The sequence below is a fragment of the Theobroma cacao genome, chromosome 4 (genome assembly GCF_000208745.1).
Source record: "Theobroma cacao cultivar B97-61/B2 chromosome 4, Criollo_cocoa_genome_V2, whole genome shotgun sequence".
In the NCBI taxonomy this organism is placed as follows: Eukaryota; Viridiplantae; Streptophyta; class Magnoliopsida; order Malvales; family Malvaceae; genus Theobroma; species Theobroma cacao.
This window is the reverse complement of record NC_030853.1, coordinates 7631402-7637134: the sequence shown is the minus strand read 5'-3', so window position 1 is coordinate 7637134 and position 5733 is coordinate 7631402. Positions and strand designations below refer to the sequence as shown.

The 5733-nt window shown below is 33.4% G+C and overlaps 1 long non-coding RNA gene across 1 annotated transcript; it reads right to left on the bottom strand.

The window, feature by feature from the left end:
* Nucleotides 491–1991, bottom strand: LOC108661730. Its single transcript, XR_001927507.1, has 3 exons — nt 1727–1991; nt 1409–1482; nt 491–655 (listed from the first exon to the last, which is right to left on the bottom strand). It is a non-coding gene; the product is annotated as an uncharacterized LOC108661730 (long non-coding RNA).

Sequence of the window (5733 nt, the reverse complement as noted above, 5' to 3'; positions counted from 1 at the left end):
TTACAGATGGGAGCCATCTATCAATAAATGAGCTCCAAAATGTTTTTAAAAGCTCTTAGTTGCTATTTATCAATAGATGTATTCCATCTATCAACAGATAGGCCTGATCTATCGATAGATGTTTTTTAATTCCTTAAATATCTTTTCTAGGTTAGTATTTATCGATAGATGAAGAACTTCTATTGATAGATAGACTCCAATAAACAAAAATAGGCTTAAACTTGTCGATTTGGACTCTTTTTTTGTCACAGCCAAATTTTCGAGCCATGACCGACGTAAGGACCCAATAGGCATAGCCCACTAGGCCCTAGCAAGCCTTCTTATATGAACTTGTACATTAGTCCATGTATTATCCATACTCCCTTTTTAAGATCTATAAATCATAATGTTCAAATAATAACTTCATTGAAATCAATTCATAAAATCCAGGTATTTACTCATAATGGTATTCATTAATCAGAATATACATAAATAGTTTGCCAAGCAATTCTTAGCAAGTTACATCCAGTTTACATGTACACATTCAAAGACTTAAACCATCAGCGGAGTGACTATAGGCGTGGGTGCCAACACTTAGTATCATGACAAACCTACCAGGCAATGGATAGGGAAGAGCACCTCGTCTTAGGATCCAATCACCTTTAACTCAGAGAACCTAAAACATGAAGTTCAAAAACATGAGTATAAACCCAGTGAGTGAACATAGGAAAGGAACAAGCAGTGACAAGGAATGGTTTAGAAAACATGATGCACTTATTTAAAAATAATGACATTTAGTTAAAGTTCTTATTAAAATCCCTCCATTAAACCTTTGGTTGTAAAATTATTTAATGATGAAGGAACTGTATTCAGCATGAAATTGGAAAGAAGGGAAATTTTTAGCAATTATCCAAGTAAGGCAATATAAACAGAATGTTTCTCGTTGCAATAAAATCAATTTGCAAATAACGACAAATTTTCAAAATTCATCATGTGCATCTCACCCAGGTCATATGCATCCCACCACATCGTGACATAGCCAGACATCCCATCTCACCCAGCTCATGTGTATCCCACCATATCATGCACATAGCTGGACAGTATCACCATCCATCTTCCTCACCACCATCATCACCGACAAGTGCACATTCACCTCGCACATGCACGGTTGTATTTGTCACACAATGGTACCATTTATGACATAGTATATATATATATATATATATATATATATATATATATAAACATCAACATTATACAAAAACACATGGATTCATCCTTTTACACATTTCACATTTTACCACATCAAACATTTTATCAAAGGCTTGTTCCCAGGAAATTTTAAAGAAAAAACTGATAAAATTCCCAAATGATTCATTGAAACACGTAAACATTTCCCTAAAGCATTTTGAAATGCAAGTTCACTTACCGGTATTTGTTGAACCTTTAATCGACTCTAACCTTCCTAATGGTCTAAATGGGGCTGAGGGGCCTTGTTGGAACCTATCACGCACAAAAACATCACAGCCAATCCAATTTACATTAATATCACTCCAAAAGCTATTTCCCAAATCAAGCTTCAATAGCCTTTCCTATCTATCTTCCAATTACCATATGATTGGCTATTTCATTTCTCTACTTTAGTAACACTAGAAATAGATAAACAATTTCAAAAAATAACACAACTCATAATTCTAATTACTAGCCATCATCAACAACTTAAAACCAGTCCTAATTCATCACTCACCTTGGTGATTGTAATGAAATTTCTTCCCATGAGTCCTCAAGCTAACATGAAACCTCTCTTTCTCTCTCTATAAAGTTCAGCTAGTGAGAGAAAGTATTGAAGAAAGACTTTTAAGGGTTTGTTTAAGGTGAAGGAGTAAAAGAGTATGAATAACCCTACAACAGGGTGTGTAAAGCATGAAAATTGAGGTTAGTTTGAGAGAGTGATGGAAGCTTGAGAGAAGTTTTCATGGAAGAGGAGAGAAACGTGAAATGGGAGGAGGAAGAAGAAGAAGTTGCTAGAGAAATGTAGAAGCTGCTAGAAAAGATGAGATCGTTATAGTTAAAGCTTATCTAATTTCTCATGCAATTATAATAATGCCCTTAATAAGGCCACTTGTCTTCCTCTTTTTCTTGTGTAATCTTTTTACTCTTTTGACACTGGGAAAAGGTCCAAAATCCTCTAAAAGAGGTCCCTTAAATAGCCCCTAAAATCCCTAGCTTCAAAAATCCCATAAACTTGTTATTTGTGGAAATTACAGTGAGGGTCACGGCTCTCAATTTCCAACGCCGCGGAGATCAAATGTTCTGCTAAATTATGTTTCTTTAACGCAGTACTTTCACTTCAACAAAGATTTTGACCACTTTTCTGCCAGAACTAGGCAAAGTGATAAACATCAAAGTTGTATCCCTACCTCTTAGATTTCTAATGGTCTAAAAATCATGTCATTTGGACTTGTGTAATGGGAGATATACTTGAAAAACCAAAACATATGCAAGTAGAGCAACAGGCCATTGTGCACCTTTCTTCACCAATTGAAATTATTTTTGATCCTACTCCTATTAAAACATAAAATAAATATAAATATCATAAAACTAGCATCGTTAGCCACCATATCAAGGTATGGGGTACTATAGTCTCCCCCACTGAAAATGAATTCGTCCTCGAATTCAAATCGACGTAGGGTGAACAGTCAAAGTTCTAAAATTCTTTTACATCACTTCCGTTGGCCATTCTTAACATAAGATCTTGGCTTATGCATCATATCAGCTTCCAATCTTTTATAAAAAACTCGACAATGTCATAATATATAAATATGTGTACTACTTTTGTTGGATTAAAACAATATCATTCTTGATCTTATGATGGGAATTCAAATATGCTATTAATTCTGGTCACACCTCAATCAAATCATCCTTAAATCATCAATTATGCATGTTTACTTAACCATCTACAATTCCTCTATCTTGAACTTTTATCGAACCTTCCAACATTCAAGCATTTATTTCGCCCATTGACTATAGGTCTAAAACGTCAACCCACCTCTATTCCATTTTACATACTTCCATGCAAATTCCATTTAAACATTTCACGATACATAAGGATCAAACACTCTTTATTCATTTCATATATATTCAATATCATGGTTAATTCAAATCCGATAACCATCAGTAACCATATTCCCAAAAACAAAACTCTAGTACTTTCATGATCGAATGCTCACTAGATAAATCTTAACTTATACCACGAGGCATTTTAATAAATCATGACATTCACATACATCATTATGATCTTAACTAATCTCTTTAATCAATAACTCAACCTCTCAAGGTTAAAGTTGGTCAAAATTTTCCTTTAAAGTTTTTTTCCAAGTCTTACCTTGATTACTAACTGTTTCTATATTTCCAATGTCATAGCTACTTTGTTCGTCATCAATCACATACAACATATCTAACTTGAAATTCGTCAAATTTATTCCAATTCCCAGATCTCATGGCCTCATTAGTTTTTCAATCTGAAGATGAATTAAACATTTATCTTTCCTTAAGTGCACTTTAAAATCAAGGAATCATTTACTAAGACCTTTCCGAACTTAACTTCTTTAGCCCTTTTTACCTTAGAAAATTAAATCCATAATCCTCCATTTTGAATCATGGGCTTTATGCCAATCAAGGCAGATTTTACACTTTTAATTACATGAATTCAAATGCACATCTCCATGCATAAGCTATAAACTTTTCCCCAAATCTTCATATATCAAAACTATATATTGGAGCTATACCAAAACTGATACATCATTTTCCATTGCCCTTTAGGATATTAAATTCATGTCATACTTTTCTATTTATGTACTTCATAATAACCTAATAATTTCTAGCTCATGGTTAAGCTAGTTCATATGCCAAGCTTCTCAGACTATATCAAAACACCAAGTTTGATCACTATAAAATAGAATATGATGAGCTTATACCAAAAGTATAAACGCTTACCTTTAAGCTAACAACATTATAATCAACTTATTCACTGCCAAAATTATCAATAGATTATCTTAGTCATTATCTAGTGCTATAACCACTAATAGGATATCATCATCGAATCAAATTATAACCAACTCTGTATGATATTTTTTTGTACCAATATGCAGCATATATATCCATACATAAATATTTCCAAAAATTTTAACTACGAGTAGTCTTAAGCATAACCAGTTCAATAAGCCACTTGTAATACTGAAATAACCATCCAATCAAGTTTGGAATCATCTTTTCTCACGTTTAATCAAATCATGTTCACCACAATGTGATGATTACACAAAGCCAATTTCGATGTTTTATTTTCAATGCAAAAGTCAATCGTTAGTTGGCACCATCCCTGGACACCATGTGTCTTAAAGATCAATTTTTTTTTTAGCCAAAATTCATATTGTAGTATTTCAACTCTAGATCATGTCTCATTACCAAACCTTTACTCATCTATGAGTACTTAAATTCTCAAATCATCATCTATTTTATAAGAAGATCTCTACAATTCCCATAACGTATTTCTATTCCCTCACCAAAGGTAGTACCATCTAATCAAGCCATATCACCCTCGTTCTCTAAACATTTGAAGCACAATTCAACCTTTGTTACCTTTATCAGGCACTTTACCTTGATAATTGCTCAAAATAAATTGAAACTCGTGAGGGAAGCACGTTTCACAATTTATGCCTTGCGTCTACAAGTATATCAAGACCATAACCTCATCAGGTCTACCTAATGGCAAGCTAATCATTGCCTTAAACCAACATTTCCAGGCATTCTTATATTTACAACATATTTTTATACTCATGTGATGTCACGAACCGAAACCTCCCTCGGGCCCATGACAACTGCCGTGACGTCCCGATTGACACTCATTACTTGGAATGCCAACCGGAACCCCGCAAGGCTTACATATTAGTTTCTTTCCTTTCCTATGAGCAATCGTTGTTAAACATTCCATTTAAAACAATTACCAGTCGTTTTCGGCTCAAATAAATCTAAAGAAAATTTTTTTAAAAGGATTTATAGATAAATATCACTATTCAAAATATTGATTAAAATATAGCATTTTTTATATAAAACAATATTTATAGAAACACGTGTAAGAAATCTTTTGTAACGTGTAAGTAAAATAAATTCACACATGCAAAAATTTACAAAGTTATAATGTACAATAATGGTTACAATGACAAGTGGCCCAAAATACACAGTGTTGGTGCTAGAAACCTACTATTTGTGTGGTAGAGATGTCAATTGGAATCCTCGACCAAATAGGTTATCTACAAGCTACCACAGACCTGAAATGTTTGGAAAGGAGGTGGGTATTGTGAAAATTTAATACTTTCTTGCCCAATTTAATTTCTAAACACATTTAACTAACTAAAACTACCAATTTAATTAAAAATCGAAACCTACAAATTTCAAAATCTCTCCCTTAGAATTTCATCCAGCCCTTGATGTCACTTTTAGATCTCTCTCCTCAAGCATGCTAAATGGAAACAAAGGCATAAGAAAGGTAGGAATCAAGCTAAAGTTGAAAAATCTTACCGTTAGACGGGTAAATGGGTGAAAAACGCAAATTCCCCTTTGAATTTTTCTAGTTTCCCTTTGTTTTCTTTCTTTTCTTCCTTTCCTCTCTATTTCCTCTCTTGTTCTTCCTTATGGCCGGCCAGCACTTAAAATGGGGTTTAAATGGGTTGACTTTTCATTAAAATAATATTATAT